The 22114-nt window shown below is 39.8% G+C and overlaps 1 protein-coding gene across 6 annotated transcripts in view; it reads left to right on the forward strand.

Moving 5' to 3' along the window:
* LOC131675359 (uncharacterized) overlaps window positions 1-22114 on the forward strand; it is a 376622-nt gene that overhangs the window by 120932 nt on the left and 233576 nt on the right. The gene's annotated exons all lie outside the window — the stretch shown is intronic.

Genomic DNA, 22114 nt, shown 5'->3' on the forward strand with positions numbered 1-22114 from the left:
CATGTGCCGGGCAATTCATCCGGTATAGGTTCGCATAATTTTTAAGTAAATTGGTAATGGGTTAAGTGCGCGATTAGGTATTTGTGATTATCTTAAGTAGTTTACTGTTCTATTTTGTAGTTAGTTGGTCAATAATTTAGATTATGTTATGCGCGCGTATGTTTACGTAAATAGGTATTAATAATAATAGGTTGTAAGTGTGATTTGATTTCTGTCTTTACATAATTTATTTATTGACCTTCCCTCTCTTTTCTCCCTCAATTACCTTGAGCGAAAGTGCCTCACTTACCTCGCAAAAGAATTGGTGACAAGGAGAGAGTATTGTCAGAAGTTGCAATAGTGATACTTCGATCCGCATAGAATTGACGATTGGTGCTGGCAATTCGCAGTCTATAATATCTACTAAAGAACAATATCTACTAAAGAAAAAGATGTAATATTTGCGAACTTCTGCGCACAATCATAAACAATGAAGGCGGTCGCCTTAGTGATAAGTTCCAAGAGCAGTAGGCAAATTAGAAGATTCATCATCTGCAAACAATAAATTTAAGTTATTCCTTGATAGATCTTAATCAGAACATGCAATCTGTACGATTGTTTATTAAATTTTGCGAAACGATTATTCGGCTGGCCTTATATGCGATATGCGTAAACGGTTCGTATGTACAATTTTACTACGGTTTTTGCCGATCTCAATTCGTACATTTCGGTTGTGCCATACTTCCAATACCAGATATGGACCAGAATATTGGTCATCAAATTTTTTCGGTTCGGGGCCACTTAAAAGCCAAACATGATCGTTTACCTTAATTTCTCTGGGATTGATTTTTTTGTCGTAATAATGTTTTGACTTAATTTTTGCAAGTGTAATTTTTTTACGAGCAATTTGGTGCAAAGCATTCAAACGGTTAATTAGTTGTGACATATAATTGGCAAAAGTAGGCACAAGATCTTCCGGTTCTGGCGAAGTTGCTGATGGTACTCGTGCAACTCTTGCAAACATGAGTTCATATGGAATATAATGCGTAGCCTCATGTCTGCTAGTGTTATAATTTGTAATAGCGTCGGCGTGCAATGCCGATATATTCACTACTATTACCAATTATTTATAAAGGGGGAAGGCAAGGGAGGCGGTGTATCGCTCCAGGTAAAGCAGGAAGGAGAGCAGCGGGCAAAATAACTTCACACACACAACTCGTTGATAAACTGTTTATTACAACGCACTACCTAGAGTGCCGGCGAAAGTACAAACACTTATTAACAATAACGCGCAAACTTAATCTAAACGAGATGACCGGCACGTTAGCGCCATGTCACCTCGTTAACCGACTCAAACAATTACTTGAATTACGCACTGTCGAAAACTATGCCGGCTCGGGGAAGCCTGGCGTCGCAACGCGAACCGTGAGAATCGCCGAGGAAAGGAAGAGATATAAAGAGAGAGAGGAATCGGTGACCTGACCAATTTTGGTGGACGTCGCTGTTGCTGGCAACCTTGAAGGTGTCCCACCGGCGGCTAGGCTGGAAAACCCCTGGCTGCTGCGTGGCCGGCGACCTGGCAGAAAAGGCTGTCGGGTGTTGCCTCGATGACGACTTCTTGCAGGAAAAACTCCTGACTGCTGCGTCGCTGGCAGAGGAAGTCCCGTCCGGCCAATCTGCTGAGGAATGCTGACTTCTTCCCGAACAAAGGGCAGGCAGCGATGGTCACCAACTAACTCGTACGACTGATTGCTGTCGCGCGCGTCGCGTAACTCACTGTCGCGAGTGCATGAGAAGCCGGCTACTCGCGCCTTATCCCACCACTCGCCTCCTAATCGGCGGCACGCGGCAATGCCGGTCGCGACAAGTGCCGCGCGCCAAGCCCAACTACTAGACTATAGTTTCTCTCTCTCTCTCTCTCTCGCACTCTCAATATTCGGTAGCATCGTCGCGTCCCTGTCCTCGTCCTCCGCTCTCGTGCGTTGCTGAAAATGAAAAGGGCAGGCATCAGGCACGTGATAAAAACGTGCGCTTGATGCCGGCCGTGCGCCTTTGCCTAGGAAGGAGAGGGAGATAAGCGTACGGTGCAGGCCATGACAGGCCTACACCGTCACAAATTAAACATTGCCATTTCTACAAATTCATCCAAATCTTCAAACTTACTTGTAAAAACTTTTAAATATTCGTTTAATGAGGAGTGTTGTCTTTCTTTTAATCCGTTTGATTCAGGATGAAAAGCGCTTGTGCAAAATTGTTTAATACGAAATCTTTTTGCAACTCTTTTCATTAATTTTGACAAAAAATTTTGCCCGTAATCGGTAAGCAAGCCGTTTCGTGCTCCAAAAACACAGACTACGCGTTTAATAAAAGCATCTGCTATAGTAATAGCCGTTTGATCAAATATTGGAATACCTATAGCGAAACGTGTAAACATGTACTGAAATGTTAAACAATAACGATTATTTAGTTTGGTCGTTGGCATCGGTCCCATAATGTCCATTGTAGTTTTGAAAAATGGTACTGGCGGAGAATCGGTGACGACCATCTTCTGTTTAGTTTTTTCACGTACTAATTTTTTTGTTTGGCAATCAACACATTGTTGTATGAAACTAAGTACGTCCTCTTTAAGATGTTCCCAGTTCGATTTGTGTCGAATACGATTAAATGTTTTATTAACTTCCGCGTGTCCTCCGACTGCTGAACAATGTGCTTCTTGTATAATCGCCGCTCTCTCGTTAGGTAGGGGATGTTTTACCTGTCCGGTGCATACTATGACCTTGACATCTAGTTTTCCAAGCTTATCTCGTATACAGCTAATAATTTTACTGAATAAAATGTTCTCTATGCTTTCACTTTTGGCTAAGCTTAAGGTGACTATCTTGTTTTCATCAATGATGTTTCTTAAATTCATGAGTAATGTTTTTAGCATAATAATTATATCCTCGATGCTTTCTCGTTGTTCGCACCTTAGCGGCATTACTAAATGATATGTTTTTCCAACTTTAATTAGTTTAGGATATCCTACTTTTAAATTTTCTAATCTTGGTAATTTATTTACTTCTTTTAAAAGACGAGCTCCTTTATCGAGAGGTTCTCCTTTATCATTGACAAAATACAAATAATTATCTTTTCTCATAAACAATTTTTTCCGACAATAAATGATGTTGCTTTGGGGTAATTTATTTTCTATTTCATTCTCATTATTTACTATCTCTTCTGTTGCGTCTATCTTAGTTTCATTTGATTCGTATTCGTCTTCTTCTTTGATGGTTTCTAAACTAGTTTTTAATGGCACACCTGTCCCCTCGCTTTGTACCTCTGTTACTTGGTTCTCGACTTGTTGCGTACATGGTGTGTTGCTATTGGTGTTTTCAGGGCTTTCTGACCTCTTGTCTTCTCTTTTTCGTTGTGTTGTTACCTCAGTGGCACTTTGGTTTCGTCTCTTTTTCTGTTTACTAGGTTTCAGTGCGCTTATACTCGTATCTTGATCGTATTTAGCGCTAGGCTTTCGTCCAGTGCGCGATCGTGTGATCATCCCTTCCGGTTCCGGTACTTTATCATCATTTGCTTCTAATCCTTTTACTATATTGATTGGTTCTTGAATTAATTGCGGATCTAATGTACGTAATTCTATTGGGTTATGTGACAAGTTATGTGACAATTGTGTGCTACCTTCAGTCTCATTCTAGTTACTCGTGAGTTGGGATCTTTGTGCGATCTTAATCTAACTAGAGGTTTATGATCAGTAATGACGGTAATTTTTTTTGCATATAAGTACGGTCGAAATTTAAGAATTCCGAAAACAATTGCTAACATTTCTTTCTTGAAAGTGCTGTAACGTTTTTCTGCGTCATTTAACGTTCGCAATGCATAAGCTACTGGCTTATCAAAGTCGTCCTCATCTTATTTTTGAGATAAAACGCATCCTACACAGTATCCACTAATATCTGTTGTTAAAATAAATGATTTTTCAAAGTTTGGGTGAACCAATATAGGTGACTCACACAATTTGCATTTTAACAGTTCAAAGGCTTTCTGCTGCTCTTATTCCCATATGAACTGCTAATCTTTTATTAACAGTTTATTTAAAGGTTGCGCGATGTCGGAAAATTTGTCAATGAATCGTCTGTAGTAACTACACAGGCCGATAAATTGTTTAATATTCCTTGGATTTCTCGGCGTGGGAAATTGTTGGATGGCTAAAATTTTATCATTGTGAGATAGTAAACCGTCTTTCGAGATTACATAACCTAGGTATACTACCTCTGATTTAAAATACTCGCATTTTTCCGGATTTAATACTAAATTCGCTTTTCTTAGACGTTCCATTAATTCAATGATGAATACACAGTGTTCCTCAATAGTTTTACTATGTTCGCAAATACCATCGAAGAAGGTTACTACTCCTTTCATTCCTATCGTTAAAAGGTGAATTAATGATAAAAAGTCCGGCGCACTTGTTTTCAATCCGAAAGGCGACCTTGTAAACTGGAAAAGGCCTTGGTCGCATTGAAATGCTGTCACCTGCCTGTCCTCCTTTTTAACTAGGCATTGATGATATCCTGAATAAAGGTCAAAGACCGAGTATATTGTTGACCTCCTAGCGCATCTAACTAATCGTCTACATTCGGCACTGGAAAATTGTAATGCGGAATCACTGTATTTACTGCGCAGAAATCTATTACTGGTCTTTTCTTGATTATGCCTTCAGCATTCCTTTTCTTGTTTACGCAAAATATTGGAGATGAGTACGAACTAAAAGACCTTTTAATTATACCTTGGTCGAGCATATTTAAAACTTGAGCATTAATTTCTTTTCTTAACTCCGGGGGTTGTCTAAAAGGTTTTATGCGAATAGGTACCTTCGACGTTAATGGAATTTCGTGTTGGAGTAGAATAGTATATCCTAATTTGTCTCCAGGTAAGTGATATCTGTCGTTGAATTTACTTATTATATCAACTATATGTTCCATTTCATTTAAATTCAAATGATCTAGTTGTGACATGCCGATTATTCTTGATGCCCTATCTTCCGTATTCTGATTCATACTTATTTTGGCTATCCGCACGTGTTTGTTGATAGTAGGAGGTATTCGTGTCTTTCCCTTCAATAAAAACTTTACGGCGACCAAAAGTTGTAAAACTATTCATTGTTTATTGGACCTTTGAAGGTGGCTTATAGTTTTATATTTTTCGGCTATTTGTGCCACTTCCTCTCATAATTCTTTAATATATTCTTTATCTCTGATTTTGTCCAATGTTTCGAGGAGGGTGGTTGCAGAATTAATTACTAATAAAAAGTTACTCACCGAATATGGTTTATTACTTGTGTAAGAATTCATATTATTTAATATATTAATACCTTTATTAACTCTTTCCAATAGGGTAGTTTTGTTAGCATTATCGTAACAATCTACATTTTTGCGATCGTTGCTACTACCTTCTCTAATTTTCGACTTATAATATGGCTGTATACTCAATTTATTTTCTGTCATTGAGAATTTCGTGGGGTGAATTTTATCATCTACAAAATTTTTATGGAGAGTGATTTCATTATGGCTTTGCTCAGCCCTACTTGTTATGTTATTCTGAATAAATAACGAATTAGCTTTCGCGGAACTTGGGCGTGCACTTCCGTATTCTTTGTTGGCTAATGCTAAATTACAAACTGAGTACGTACTTTGGTTTTTTCTAATTTCTGATTTTTTACAATTTTCAACATTCGAATTTCTAATTTCGGATGTACAGATTTCAGGTTCACTAATTTTAACTTCTCTAGCTTTTTCGAGTCCAATTTCGGAATTCCAAATCTCAGATTTTTTGTGTGGCAATTGTAATGTGGCACATTACAAGGCCTTTCCTAGGTGCTGCATTGTTTGCAACACCTCAGAAAGACCATCCCCGTCCCTTGCCGCCCCGTAACCGGTTGTTTAAAATAAAGCTAAACACGCCCTATACCGAACAATTATTATTTTCCATGTCCGAACGACCACGCCGGAGATATGGGCGAAACAAACTTGCCCAACGCGATCCGACGGACGCTCAAAGAGCAGACAAAAAAAAAAGGAGCGCACCACAGAAAAAGAGAGCGCACGCACACACTCACTCACATACACTCCCGACCACGTGTTGCCGGCCGGCAAAAGAAAAATGCAAAACCTGACTGGGAAATGCAACGGAGATGCATGTTCATGACACATGCAGATCCGTTACACTCCCAGACACCAACACGAACACTCACGAGGCACTGACACTCCTGGGGCGAACAGAAAATCGCCGATGAAGTGGCAGCCGGCAATTAGCTGTGTCGGGCTGCCGAACACCATCGGCGAGATCCTGAGCGCCACACACACGAAAATCAGCGACCACACACACAAACACCCGGAAAAACATCACAGAACCGACACGGGAGCGCCCCAGGAGGCGTTCCAACAACCGGCGCAAGAACACGAGGCGTACGCGCGAGAAACTGAGCGGCCATCTTGAAGCGCCGATATAGACTGAGAGCGAGCGAGCGAGACAGACTGAGAGCGAGCGAGCGAGACAGACTGAGACAGAGCGAGCGAGACAGAGCGAGCGAAATAGACGAAACAAGAGCGAGCGAGACAGACTATTTAAAATAATAGATAGAATAATATGTAAATGCGAAGATGAGGGCGCTACAAATGAAACGGCGTATATTATATACGTATTTCTGATAATAAAATTAAAATGTTAAATTGGAAAATAATGAACACGAAACAAATATCGAATTGTAAAATTCGCACGCGACCGACACCCCTATTATGATGGCGAGCGACAACTACCCCCTTTAGGTTTAAATAATAATTTAACTAACCGAATTCGAACATCTGACCAAATTCGCTAGTGACGTCACGACCAATAGGCAAATTAGAATAAAATTTGATTTCCGTCCGCATAGACGAATAGATAAGAGTAGGGGTAGATCTTTTCCGACAATTAATGATAGATATCTTAGTGGGGGGGGGGGGGGGGTGAGAGAGAGTAAATAACGACGAAAGTAGGAGAGTTAAGGAGGGCGCTGTATTATTCTAATTTAGATACGGACCAATGATAAAAATTCGGAGGGCGCTACCGATATCCGAATTAGCATACCGACCAATAATAACATTTCTTCTCGGAAAGAGGAGAAGAGAAACGATCTTTGACCGCGAGAAGCCGATTCTCGTCCATTTTGCCACTGGATCTCTCGAAAGAAGGAGCCTCTGCCAGATACTCTTGCCTCCAGATTATTAGCGCTAGACGCCAGTCATACTCCTTACGCCAATTTTGTTTGCTAATACCGCAAGGAAAATTTGTAAGTAGGCAAAGTGCCACTCATTTTTTTTTAACTAATCGCGGAGTGCGGGGATCAATTGTTCAGTGCCGTAGGTCGTCGCGACGCGTGGATCCGTCGACGCCGGTGCCTATCGGATCGTGCTGACCTGTCCGCCATTCCGTGAAATAAATTGAGTGTTCGGTTTACGAAGGAGAATTGCAATTTAGGATTCGCGCTGACCCTTCGTTTACCAGTTATTGAGTGTCGAGTTTACGAAAGAAATTTGCGACTTAGTATTCGCGCTGACCTTTCGTCGACTTTTATTAAGTGTTCGTTTTACGGAAGCAAATTGTAATCTAGTATTCGCGCTGACCTTTCGTTGATGTAGGTTTAACCGAATCAAAGAGTCTTGATTAATTAGTTGTGCCGACCTTCCCGCCATTTCGCAAACCGAATTTGAGCGTTAGGTCTTACAAAAAAAGAAATTGCGACTTAGTATTCGCGCTGACCTTTCGTTTTCCAGTAATTGAGTGTTCGGTTTACAGAAGAAAATTGCGATTTAGTATTCGCGCTGACCTTTCCACCATTTTATGAACCGAGTGTAAGCGGTAAGATCGGACAAGGGAAATTCGCGACTGAGTTACTTGCGCTAACTTTGTCTCTTTATTAACTGAAAACCGACCGGAAAATTATTAACGTCCGATTAAATTATACTTTAAGGATTAATGAAAATTCAGAATTTTACCGACCATATTTATTCCGACCTCGTATGTGAGAAAATTTTAATGCATCAATAAAGCGATTAATTATCTTTATATTTATATATAAAATTTACTTGATAACCTACCTCTGTTGCATGCTAGCGATTTTCAGCCGCGAGCGGTTACATACGGGTTTCACTAATTCGCTATATTTTCGGGTCACTCGTTAGGTGAAATACGCGCGATTTCGAACCTCCTCACGACCTGACTTAAGGAGTCATCATCTGAGCTGCCGGTGTACCCTAGTCAAGGAGAAATCGAAGGAGAGTTGGACACCAAAGGCCTGAAGTTAGGATACAACGCGTATCCCCCCCATCTGCCCACTCTGCGCAGTCGCCATTAGGCAGACCGGGATATGCGCAACCCTACTGGCCTTACCCCCGACGATCGCCGTAATCAGCCGACGGTCTGGCGCCCTAAATAATCGGGGGTAGAGCCAAACAGGCCTTGTGGCGGAAGAATTCGGAGCGCGGTCAACACCCCCGAAATTCCCTGCCACACAGTTTACAAATTTCGAAATTTCGCAATTTTATTCTAATTTTATTTGAACGATTGCCTTCGTAACCGCTCTGTCTAATTTTTCTGACATAGTTTTTATCTGGCTCAAAATCTATCTTTGATTCTTCATTGCTTTCCTTATTATTGGGAAAACTTCTCGCAAATCTATCTAAATTGTTACAAATTTCTACTTGATTTCTGACTACTCCAGTATAAGTTTTGCAGTTTGCTACTGATTTTGAATAACTATTATCATCTTTCGATGTTGTATATTGATTATCAGTAGTTGTATTGTTTGTGGATAAAGAAAATACTTTATCAGCGATTTTTAAAATATTGTTTTTATAATCTATTTTAGCGTTGAACTTACGCAAACATTTACTGCCGATTAGTCCGTCTTCTTCAATAGGTAAATCATCGGGTACAATATGAAATTCGAATTCTAAATCTTTTATTGTAATATTTATTTTTCCTAACGTTACTAGACTGTTATGTGTAATACCTCGCAACTCTAAAATATTCAATTTATCCATATATGCTTCGTTTGGTTTCTTAGACCATTTCAGTAGAGACGGTCCAGCACCAGTATCTAGCATGATAGAAAGACTGATATATTGATTTTTATTTTCTAAAATGAAAGTTGGTGACTTACTATTCAAGTTTAACAATACTAGTCTTTTCGTTACTTCTAATTTCTTTGTATTCCTACTTAAGCTCGGCGCTCCGTTTGGCTGGTCGTTTCCCCGGTCGCGCCTTTCACCTGGAAATCACCGGCGTTTCCCTGTTGTTGTTTCTTTTGTTCGTTAAAAATTCCTTTGTTACATCTTATTTTCCAGTGACCTTTAATACCGCCATAATTACAAATAGTCGTATCTCTATTTGGATTTCCTGGTCCGCGATTATTAGAATTAAAATTTCCCTTGTATTGATTTTTTGATGCAGAGTTCTGATTTGCTTGGGGCGGAACTACTTGCTGGTTCATTCTTTCTCTATTGACTAAATTTTGATTGGTTAGATTTCACTTGAGGGAAATGTGGACGTGTCTTGGATGTGAGCGCGAGTTTTGGCGAGAAAGTCAAAGAGGAAAAGTGTTTGAGGAGAGAAATAGAGGTGAAAAAAGCGTGGAGGTGGAGGAGAAGTGGAGAGGAGAGAGAGAGGCCAGGAGAGGAGCAGGAAAAAGCAGAGAGAGAGGAATAAAGAAAAAAAAATAAAGTTGAGGTTAAGAGAGAAAACCAGAAAGCGGGAAAGACAAGCAGAGAGGGGGGCGGTAAGAAGTAAAGGCAGAGACAGAAAAGGTAAAACAGGGAATAAAGGTGGGATCACGAGTAGTTATAGAGAATCGAATTAAGGCGTACGAGATAGGATGGAAAAATTTGTGACAACAGAAAAATTAAGAGATAAAGGTGGAAGATTGGATAAAAAAGGCCCAGAGGAGGAAAAGAAGAAGAGAGTAAAGGTGGCGAGGGGGAGAGAGAGCGAGGAGGGGCTGAGGGAGAATATTAGAGGAGAATTGAGGGAGGCAAAGAGATGCAAGAGTGAGAGCGAGGGAAGCGAGATGGACGGGGAGGGGGGAGAAGGACTGGACAACACGATAAGAGAAGGGGGAAAAAGTAGTGGGGCAGAAGAAATAATGGAAAAGATACGGACAGACATAAGGGAATTAAGAGAGGTATGGGAGGAAGAAAGAAAAGAATGGACAGAAATGTTTAAAGAAATAATGGGAAAAATGGAAGGAATGGAGGCAGAGGGGAACAGAAGAGAAGAAAGGTGGGAGAAGGAAATAGGAAAAGTTAGGAAAGAACAAGACAGAGAGAGAGAAGAAAGAAAGAAAGAGATGAAAGAAGAAAGAGAAAAAGCAGAACGTAGAGAAAAGAAACTGCAGGAAAAATGGGGAGAGAAGATGGACCAGTTGGAAGAGGAATGCGTGAAACTAAAAGAAAGCATAGAAGGAGGAAACAAGAAGCAAAGAGGTACAGAAGTAGGAAATAAGGAAGAATTAGAGCATACGAGAGAAAAAATGGATAGAGAAAGTAGGATAAACAATATAATAGTGACAGACCTAGAGGGGGAGTTAAGATGGGAAAAGAAGGGGGAGGCAGAGGTCTGGTTAAGGGAGGTACTAGAAATGAAAGGAGAGATAGTGAATCTGAGAAGAATAGGAGGAACAACGGAGAGAGATGAGCGGAGAGAAAGAAGAAAAAACATGTGGCAAATTAGATGCGCGTCATGGGAACCAAAAGAAGGAATTATGAAGAAGAAAAAGAATTTGGCACAAAAAAAGATATACATAGATCAGGACTGGACGTGGAAGCAGAGAAGGATAAGAGAGGAAGTAAGAAGGAAAGCGAAAGAAATAAGAAGTAAAGGTAAAGAGGTAAAGATGTGGCATAACGGGGTGAAATCAGAGGAAGAAGAATGGTGGTGGAGCGAGAGAGAGGGAAAAATGGTAGGAAAATGGGTGGAAGGGTTTCGAAAGCAATAGGGATAAAGGAGAGAGAGAGAAGAGAAGGGAGAGAGGGGGGAGGAAGCCAGTAAAAATACTATTCTGGAACGTGGCGGGGGTGAGGAGCATGGAGGAAGATGACTGGGAATATGTTAGGGAATTCGACATAATAGGGCTAACGGAAACCTGGGTGAAGAGTGCAAGGGGCAAGAACTGGTGTGGAGAAACAACTGAAAGGGTACAGTATAGAGTGGAGAGATTCAAGAGGAGAAGGAAGAAGAGGGAGAGAAATAGGGGGAGGAATAATGGCGGTAAGAGAGAGGAAAGGGATGAATAAGGTTGAATGGAAGAAAGAAAGGACAAGTGAGGTAATAGTAGGAGAAATAAAGATCGGAAGGAAGGAATACATGATAGCATCGGTGTATATGTAACATGAGAAGAAGGAAAACTATGATTACCTAAGTGAAGAGATAGAAGAGAACAGAGGAAAAACAATAATTATAGGAGGAGACTTCAACGCAAGAACAGGAACCGAAGGAAGGGAATGGGAGACAGAAGAAAAACTAGAAGAAATTAAGGCCAAGGATAAAGTGTTAAACGCAGAGGGAGAAGAAATGATAAAATGGCTAGGAGAAATGGGCTTAGTGATAACGAATGGGAGAAAAGAAGGAGATGAAGAAGGAGAAATAACATATATAGGAGCGAGAGGAATGTCAACGATAGACTATGTAGTAGGTAACGAGGAAGGTGATGAGGCGATAAAAAAGGTTCAAATAAAGGAGAGGGTAAAGTCAGACCACTTACCAATAGAGGTGGAATTGGGAGACAAAATAGCGGAAGAAAGAAAAGAAGAGGAAGGGAAAATATTGGCAGAAGAAATAAGAACAGATAAGACGAGAAGAAAATTCTGGGATAAAGTGAATAGCAAAAGGAAGAAAAGAATTGGATTAGATGAAAATATAGGAAAAGAAGAATGGATAAAGCACTTCAAGGAACAACTGGGAGAGAAAGAACAGGAAGAAAGTAAAGGGGAAGAAACCGAAGACAGTGAAGGAGAGGAAGGTGAAGAAATCAAAGAAAGAGAAGTAAAAGAGGTAATAAGAAAAATGAAAAAGAAAAAGGCGACAGGAGAAGATGGTCTAGCAAATGAAGCTTGGGTGGAAGGCACGGAAGACTTGATAAAAGATATGACAAAATGCTTAAATGGAATATGGAACGCAGAAGGATATCCGGAAGAATGGAGAAAGGGAATAATAGTACCAATATATAAGAAAGGGAGGAAAGAAGAAGTAGGAAACTATAGAGGAATAACGCTGATGGACACGGGATATAAAATATATGCGGAAATACTGAGAAAAAAGCTGGAAAGAGAACTAGAAGCTAAAGAAACGCTAAGCGATACGCAGATGGGATTTAGGAAGAAAAGAGGAACAATGGACGCGATATTTATATTAAAAACAATAATAGGGAAGGAAATAAGGGAAAAAGGAGGAAAACTGTTCGTATTCTTTGCAGACATGAAGGCCGCTTTTTATAAAAAAAAGAGGAAGAAAATATGGGAAACAATGAAAGAGAAAGGGATAAATAGAAAAATTAGGAAAAGAATAGAAGAAATATACAAGAAAACAGGGAGTAAAGTAAAAGTTGGAGGAGAAATAATTGGGGAGTTTGAGACTTTCAAAGGCGTAAGGCAAGGGTGCCCTTTGAGCACCACGCTATTTAATCTTGCCTTCGCCGACCTGGAAGGGAAGATCAAGCAGGTGCAGGAAGGAGGGGTAGTGATAGGAAGGAAGAAAATATGAACATTAGGATACGCAGATGATATAGTGATGATGGCAAAGAGTGAAAGTGGAATGAAAGTAATGCTGAAAAAATTAAAAAGATACCTGGAAGAAAGGGGATTAGAGTTAAATGTAGGAAAATTAAAGATGATGAAATGCAGGAGAGGAGGAGGAAGGGGGAAGGTAGAAGAATTCGAATGGGAAGATGAGAAGATAGAGATGGTGAAAGAGTACAATTACTTAGGATACGTGATAAGCAGAAATAACGGAAACAAAAAGCAGATAAAGAAGGTAGAAGGGAAAATAAATATGGGACTCGGAAAGTTATGGGGGCTAGGAGAAAAGCTATTTAGAGGAAACTGGGAGCTAAGGATGAACCTGTTCGATGCTCTGGCGAAAAGCGTGATTATGTATGGAGTAGAAATCTGGGGATGGAAGAGATATGATGAAATAGAAAGACTACAACTAAAATACATAAAGTGGGTTTTAGGATTAGATAGAAACACGCCAAGTTACCTAATACGATGGGAAACAGGAAGACAAGAAATGAAAGAAACAGCTTTAGAAAGAGCAATGAAGTATGAAAACAAAATAAGAGAAGAAATAGATGGCTTAATAAGAAAAGAAGCATGAAGAGAACTAAAGAAAAGGGAAAGAAATGAAAAAGATAAAAAGGGTAAGAAGGAGGAGAGAGAGGAAAGGCTGGAAAAAAGTAAAATTTACAGAGAGAGAGAAGAGGGAGATGAAATGAGGGAAGAGTTTTTGGAAGAAATGAGAGATGAGCTGAAGAAAAAAGATGAAAAAGAACTAGAAGAAAAGCTAGAAAAATCAAGATACATAAACGAGTGGAAAGAGCTGAAAGAAGAAATGAAAAGGTATAGGTTAAAGGAAATTCAAGGAGAGGGAAGAATAAAAGGCCTGCAAATAAGGGAAAGGTTTAGGCTAGGTAATGAAACGAGAGGAAGCAAGTATTGGGAAAAAGAAGAAAATAAGAGATGCAGAATGTGTATGAAAGAGGAAGAAAATTGGAAGCACACAGTAGAAAAATGTGAAAAAAGCAGAATGGAAGTGGAAGAATGGGAAAAAATAATAATAGGAAGCAAAGAAAAGATAGCGTGGATGATGGAGTTGAAATGGAAAAGAAGAAGAAATGAAGAGAAGAAAGAAAAAGAAAAGCAAGAAGACGAAGCTACAAGACCCTAAGGAGAGACGGAAACAGAAGACAGAGAAGCAAGACTCGCAGACACATCGACACACACATACACACATACACACACACACACAACACAAACATACGCGCAATCATAAACATACTCATGCACACACACACACACAAGACACAAGTAACAGCAACTACATAAGCGAGAGAAAGCAGTATTGGAGGACGGAGCAAAATGGGAAAGAAGAAGATTCGAAGAAGAGAAAGAAAAAGGCAAATTATAAGATACTAAGGAAAAATAAGTGAGGTTGAGGAAAGGAAAGGCAGAGGGAGCAATAGGAAACAAGAAAAAGGTGTCAATGCCTTAATAACGAGAAAGATAGAGGAAATGATTAGCAAGAATGAGAGCAAAAGCAAAGGAAAGGCAAAGGTGAAAAGGCAAAAGAAAATATGCAAGAAAGAGAAAAACAGAAGAGAGGAAAAGGCAGATCTTGGAGAGAGAAAGAGAAAGAGAAGAGTAATCAGAAGAAAAAGGAGAAGAAAAGAGGAACAGGCAGGCGTAGAAGACGAGGCCACAAGAGTTGCAGACACACCTACAAAGGCACATATTTACACAACATATACACACACACACGCACGCACACACACACACACACACACACACACACATACACACACATACATAATCAACTACACAAACTGGATACGAGACACAAATAGTAATATAAGAGATGTAAAGTAATGTAACATATAAGTTGTAAATAAATAGACTAACTATAGACTAAATTTTGACTATTCATTTGCTTTTGACCTTCGTTACTATTGAATCTTTCATTTCTAAATTTTATACACGTATCTGCTAAATGATTTGACAACTTACAAATTTGACATACTTGCGAGTTATCGGTTTTTACTACTTTTACACTTTTAATGTTTGCTAATTCTTTTTTTGCTTCTGCAAGTACTTTTACTGTCTGGTTGAGATCGTTGGGTTCCTGTATTGCGAAATCGCGTTTAATCTCTACCGCTTTTGCTGTTGCTTCTTCAAGATTTTTTGCCTGTCCCATTCGCGCTTTAATCATCCAGTGTAAGCCGCGGATGAAAAACTTGACTTTATCCTTTTCTAATTGATTTAAGAATCCGACATTATATCTTTTTTCACGCACTACTGCGCTTACTAATTCTCGCGCTACTGTTTTAACTCTGAGAATTTTACTACATTTTCTGAAGCTTTTTGCTTGAGCATAGCCATCTCACCAGATAATTGGTTGAAGGTTTTGTCTGATCCAAAAAGGTGATCTAAATACATTTCAATCTCGCTAATTGTCTCAAAATGTTTTTCACGCATACTTTTTAATGCATCCCCGTATAATCTCATTTTAACTAATCTTGCTAGATCCGCTTCATTTCCGGGTGGAATGACATTATAAGCTTCCCACCAACCGTCTAGAAAGTCGTGTAGTTAATGCAGTATCCATCGTATTTAGGAATGAAATTTACGATATGTTTCAAACCTACATTTCTCAAAGGGTTAATTGTGGAATTTTGTACGGTACGGGTTACTTCTTGTGGAGTTGAATGATAAATCGGTCTTGTGCTGGCAAATGATCTGCTTGTTGACTTTAGCGTAAAGTATTCTGAATTGCTACTTTTCTCGTTTTGACTTTTTTCAGTGATTTTTGGTATTAAAAATTTAACGTTTTTATGATTTATAATAGGATTTTCGTTTCTTATTTTATCTATTTCGTCTTCGTTATCATTGTCAATTGTCAAGTTTGTCAAAGCTTGGAAATATTCCCTCGACTCGTCTTTCGTTATTTCCGCGTTTGATTCAATTATTGGCTCAAATTTATTTTCAAATTGTACTAGTTTGTCATTACGACTTACTGCGACTAAAATTTCTTTTGGACTTATATTACGTTTTGTTAATTCTTCTACAATGAGTAGTAAAAGTGGATCTTGACATGAATTCCTTATTAATTGTTCATTTATATAATGTTCTAAAATTTTTATTAATTTTTCTAGTTGTTGTTGTTTTTTGCCTTCTAATTCGAAACCTAAATCTTGACGAACGTGCAGAAATGTTATACATTCTAGTAATGTTGGTTCTCTACTAGTTATAAAATTCGGATCTATTTTTCCTATGCAGTTTCTTAATATTAATAGTGCTTCCTCATTTCGTTTGTCTCTCAAATCGGCTCCCGTAGCCATGTTTGTAAAAAAAAATTTACTTTTGCCTAATCCTGCCTTTCGTTAAAAAAATTTATCCCGGAGGGGCCCCCAATTGTTACGTCTCACGTAACGGCCGCGAATTGACAAGAATTACTCAAACGCGATTGTCTCTTTTCGGTCAACGCATAAGCGCTTTACCACGGGTGCGAGACTCAAACGAAAGCAGGGCGGCAACGTATCTAAAGTGCCGAGTGAATAAGTAATAATTAAATAATTTACCTGCAGTTTAACTGGTCCAGAAACTCGTACCTCAGAACCCAGAGATGAACGTGGATTAAGTATAACTCTCAAATAAGTTATTATAGAAATAGCTTTATAATATTTATTGATTAAATTACAGAAGGTGCGTAGTATCACAGAGTAGAATACAGAGTGTCTGTTACAATTGTTTTGCGTTCTCTTTTATAGCACAAAATACATAAAAACTAATCGATAAAGGGTTAATCCCAGAAGGGGTAAGTGCGTCACTGAGTTTAAAGTCAGCTATTAAATGACTATTGCTTTTAATTACAGGAACTCCCCTTCCATAAAAAATTCAAATTTTACCGCCATAAAATAGTCTGACTCGTCCTCAACACAGGTATCTCTAAAGTTTGAAAGTAAGCTAATAATAAATTCAAAATATTTAGAGGGCTAATTTTCATTTTTTATGAAATGATGAAAAAATTAATAATAAAATAGTAATTACATATTGTAACGGGGTTGATACCGTTTATTTATTTTAACGCGCACGATCGTATCAAAGAGCGCGCGTGATTACCTGTACGTTCAAACACGAAAACCGGAGAGCAGGAGGGAAGGGGTATCAGTCAACCAATTATCTACTATTGAAATAAATACGATGAAAGTCTAATCAATATCACAGCGAGATCGTTTATTTCCTCTAAACTGTACACTGTATTCGGCCCGCGTGTTTATGTTTACAAGACGCTCGCGCGACAACAACATGCGGAGTCGGATCGCTCGCCGCTCTTTGGTTGCCGAGAAAATACATGCACGTTTTCTAGCGAGTACGAGAGATTAGTTATTTAGTAATTCTGTCGTGTTCGCGAAATTAAGCTGGCTAGCTTGCCTTATTAATTCTCGCACGGGAAACAAGTGATACGGCGAAGGAGGCTCTTGCGGCACACACTAGTTTTTCGGCGAACGTTTATATGCGTTTTCAGTTTCGCCCTCGATGGCAAAATTGCTCACTCACGCACGCTAGCACGCACTCAGCTCCGTCAGGCTATGGCACAGTTCGTCTCTGAATATCTCTGCGCTCCGGAAAACTCGGGAAAACTCTCGTTCTTTTTGGTAGTAGCTAAGTATGCGGGTTCTAATCTTGCACTCTCGCTAAACACACCGGTAGCTAATCCTCTACTCCTCTCAGGCGATATCGATAGCTGATCCTCGACTCCCTTATTTTCATATACGCGCGTTCCGTTCCGTCGCGTGCCAAATTCCCTCGTCACTTTTTCCCCAACCTCGCGGGCAGCCGCATAGTTGGGCCGTTAGCGCTAATAAGACGTTTACCATCACAATATATGTATACTTTTTTTACAAAGAAAATTCACTATCAAAATATATTTTATCTAAAAATGGATATCAGTAAATATTTTAAAATAAGCTTAAAATATTTATTGTTTACAATAATTTTTCAACAATTTCAATCACGACATTCAATAGAACGACCTCGAAGATAATATAAAAGATATTGTAGGTAAAAAATATACGATCAAACTTTTGATAAAAAAATATGTAGTTCAGGCGTTAGAGTTGATAGCGATAAATAATTTTACTGATATTTAACTAAAGGAAAGAAAACTTCGAAATAATATTAATGTCAATAAAAATTAGTAAAAATAACGATAAGTTACAAATTCAAAAATAGATTATTTTATATGAATAACTAATTTTTCTTGGACAAACATTTTTGTTAGAACTATACAGTGTATAATTAGAAATATTATTTTTTTATTCATAATAAATAATTAATAACTTCATTCTATAAATTACTCTTCTTGCACTTTAATATTTCAAATTTTTACTGTTTTAAATAATTACTGAATCAATATAATGTGTTATTAATATTTGTTTTAATTAAATTTTAGATGTATGTACCAAAAAAATCATTCATTTAATACTAATAAATGTTATTTAATTAATAAATTTTCCAAACCAGTGTATTTTTAATTTATTGCAATAACTAAAATTGAAAAATCATAGGATAACTTTCATAAACAAAATAATATTAAAAAAGTACTTATGTACTGTGACGGTAAACGTCAAATTAGCGCTGATAACCTAACCTAATTGCTGCCTGCGGGGGCAGCACCTACCGGGGGGACGAAAAAGGTAACGAAGGAATTCGGCGCGCAGAGCAGACGGAACGCGCGCGATTGAAATCGAACCAGTGAAGCTTTGACCATCGTTCCGCTCGCCCGCTTTTATTGTTTTGCTAACACCGATTCGTGAGCCGCTAGAATCGAAAATCAAAAGAACGCTAGTATCAGTGCCAGCCGGAGTGATCGCTATCAGCAAGGTGTCGTACAGCAGTCCAAGGGAGAAACCTGAGCCGGCGGAGAAGCGTCGTCCCCGACGCGATCAAAAAAGCGTGTGTGTGAGGTTTCGCCATCGAGGGCGAGACCGCGTGTGCGCAAATCCGCGACCCGCGACTCGGACAAATAAAAACAGTTCCGCGTAGTGTGTCTTGCTACCGCAAACTTCGTACGCCTGCAATATTAAGGTAAGCTGGCCAGCTTAATCTCGCGATCGCGGTTGCATGTTTAATAATTAATTTCCGACATTCGATGCGTGCATGTAACGGCTCCAATAACAAAGAGCAGCGAGCGTTCCGACAATACGTGTTGTCGATGAGCAAGCGTCGATGTAAACAAACACGCGGGCCGACCTTATGTAGCATTTGAGTGATAATAAAAGGTTCTGTTCGTGTTACTAACAAGTGTTTTCAACTCGCTCACTTCTTATTGTTTCCACTCGCTTTCTTATAGGTTAATAGATTTACTGGTTGACTGACATCTGTCTCCCCATGCTCTCCGGATTGCGTTTTGAGCATAAATGATTACATTCGCCCTTTCAAGAAAATCGCGCGAATAAAAATAATTAAACGGTGTCTACCCCATTACAGTACTAGGTAAGAAATATGAAATAACGAATGGGTTTTCTTATTAATATTTGTCAAGTAAAGTATACTATCTATTTCATAGTGACTTGATACAATAAGTTTGTTTAATAATATATTCAACTAGGTGAACGTGTTCTTGACTACTTGTAAAAACCGACTTACTCATCGTTAAGAAAATCGAAAACAAGTGGATGCCGTCAGAGCCGCTTATTGTGAGATATAAATAAAATTATAATCATACTGTCATAAACATGCGCTGATGCAACGCAGTTTCACACAACGGGAAAGATATACTAATCTATACCTAATTACATAAATAAAAATTATATATATTATAGTTATGAATGCTATGAATTTTTCACTAATAACTTTTATTTTCTTCAAAATTAGTTTTTCTACCTGAAATATATTTTTTGCTATAATTTAACTTTTCTATACCAGGTGTTCCAGACCATCCGTACAGCCATTTTAAAATCGAAAATACGTGTTTTTATGAAAAATGTTTCAGATGAATGTTGTTTACGACAAAGGGGGCCATCTATCTGTATAATTAGTTTTGAACTTGAACATCGTTTTCAAGGTTATTTGAAGGTTGAATTGTTTTTTTTAAATGGGATCCCCTATATTTGACATCGGATTCGAAAAGAGCGGGAAATTTTACGTCCACAAAGATATTTTAAAATTTTTTTTCATGGCCTTGAGAAGGTCGATTTAAGGTCAAATGCTTGAAAAACTGCCTAAAAGCGTTTTTTTAATTTTTAAGATATTGAAAAATGACCTCTACAAAATTTGTTCAGAACAGAGTGGGCCACCCAATGCACCAAAAACCTTTGACCTTTAACCTAATTTTGAAGGTCATTCCAAGGTCGAAGTGTTTTTTGTAATGGAAACCCCTCTTTTTGACCCCGGATTCGCACATAGCGCGAAATCCGACGTTTGCATAAGGTATTATGTTGAGTTTCGATTGATCCACGACGTTCGCTTGATCCAAACGCTAAGGTCATGTGAAATTTTGTAACAAAACTTGTTCCTTTGTTACCAATTCTTCTGCGGGGTAAGTGAGGCACTTTCGCTCATGACAATCGAGAGAGAAGAACGAGGGGAGGTTGATAAATAAATTATACACAGACAAGAATCAAATCTCACTTACAACCTATTCTTATTAATAATTATTCACACTGAACATACGCGCGCATAACATAATCTAAATTGCCGACCAACAAACTACAAATAGAACAATAAACTACTTAAGATAATCACAATTCAACATTTCGCATTTCACTAGTACCTAATCGCGTACTTAACCTATTACAAACTTACTTAAAAACTACGAGGACTAATACCGGGTAAATTGCCCGGCACGTGGGCGCCTGGACAATTCACCGGTCGCAACTTACGTCACTATGAATTAATCTTAGCGCGAACCTTCAGATAGCTGGCACGTGAGTGCCAGGCTATCTCTTTCAACGCGCACCGGCCGTCGCATCAACAAAGAGAGAGTGTAGAGAGAAAGAAGAAGAGGAAGGCTTGACCTTTTATCTCCTGTTCCTCGCAACGTCGAGAATCCTGAGCGATGCGCTGCCGCAGGAAGTACCGGGCGTCGTCGCTGGTCAGATCGTCGCTAACCGCTGTCGTTGACCAGGTATCCATAGGCAACGTTGACTCTCTTGGCAGGTGGGCTGGCTGCAGTTGCTGGCAAAGCCGTTGCCGGAAGGGTTGATCTTCCTTCCTCCCGGCTATCCCAAACTGCTCTCTCTGCTGGGCTCGGACTTCCGCACTCTCGTAGGACTAGGCTTAGACTCCCTCACTCTAGTAGGGCTCGGCTGCGACTCTCCTCACGCACTAATTCTTGCACGCATCTTGCAGCCGCTCAGCGGCGCTCGCTCCTCTCCCTACCTTGACCTATTAGTTAGGCGGCACGCGACGCGTCGCTTATCGGTCACGCGTTGCGCGCCTGCCAATCCCTGCATAGGCCTAATACTCTCTCTCTCTCTCTCTCTCTTTCTCACTCTCTCTCCGCGCTCTTCAACTTTTCTTGCGCTCAACTGCGCTGGCTCGTCCTTGGTGCTGAAACAAAAGGCCAAGTGTTAGACGCATACTTAAATGCGCCCAACGTTGGCCACCACGTCTAGCCGAGTGGGGGAGGGAGAAACGCGGACGAGAGACCGGCACGCGGCCTGCTCTCGTCACACCCCCTTCCAAGGCCAAAGTTCGCACCCGCGAACGGCCTGACTCCGTTTCTCCCTCTCTCTCTCCCTGTCGACCGGCAGTGGCAACCAACGATAAACGCTAAATTATATAAGAATACCTTAGATTTAGCTTAAATCATAATTAATTCTAAGTTGGTAACAACCAGATCAACTAAGAGCAAAATCTAACAAACCGAAGAGTTTAATCCGAGTGATATGCCTAACCTTTCGTCATAGCAAGCCGACTAATCCACTGCGCCAAGATCACGACTAACTCAGTACCCAATTAAACCAAGAATCTTACCATTCACTGCCGCTCCAACGACTCCAAATACTGGAGCCTGAGCGTTCGAAGCTCCTCCGCCGAAGGGAACGAAGCACTTGCCCCGGATAGTCTTTGGCAGGCATCATCAGTCGCCTCGGACCCAATCACCTCGGCGCTCCGATCGCTCGGCTCACCCGCGGGGACCGACGCCTGCTCCGTCCGCGACGCGACTTCCATTCCCGGATTTTCAGCCGAACTGGCTTCAGTCCCGGCTCCCTCTGCAGCAAGCGCCTGTGACCTACGCGCGAGCTTAGCGCGAAAACGCTTGCCACATCGGTGCCTGGGCTTTTTCGCCTTGGGCTCCCCGACGGAGGATTCAGGGCTGGCTACCTCGGGCATTG

Source organism: Phymastichus coffea, unplaced genomic scaffold (genome assembly GCF_024137745.1).
Source record: "Phymastichus coffea isolate CEN01 unplaced genomic scaffold, Cenicafe_Pcof_1.1 PCOF00020, whole genome shotgun sequence".
Classification (NCBI taxonomy): domain Eukaryota; kingdom Metazoa; phylum Arthropoda; class Insecta; order Hymenoptera; family Eulophidae; genus Phymastichus; species Phymastichus coffea.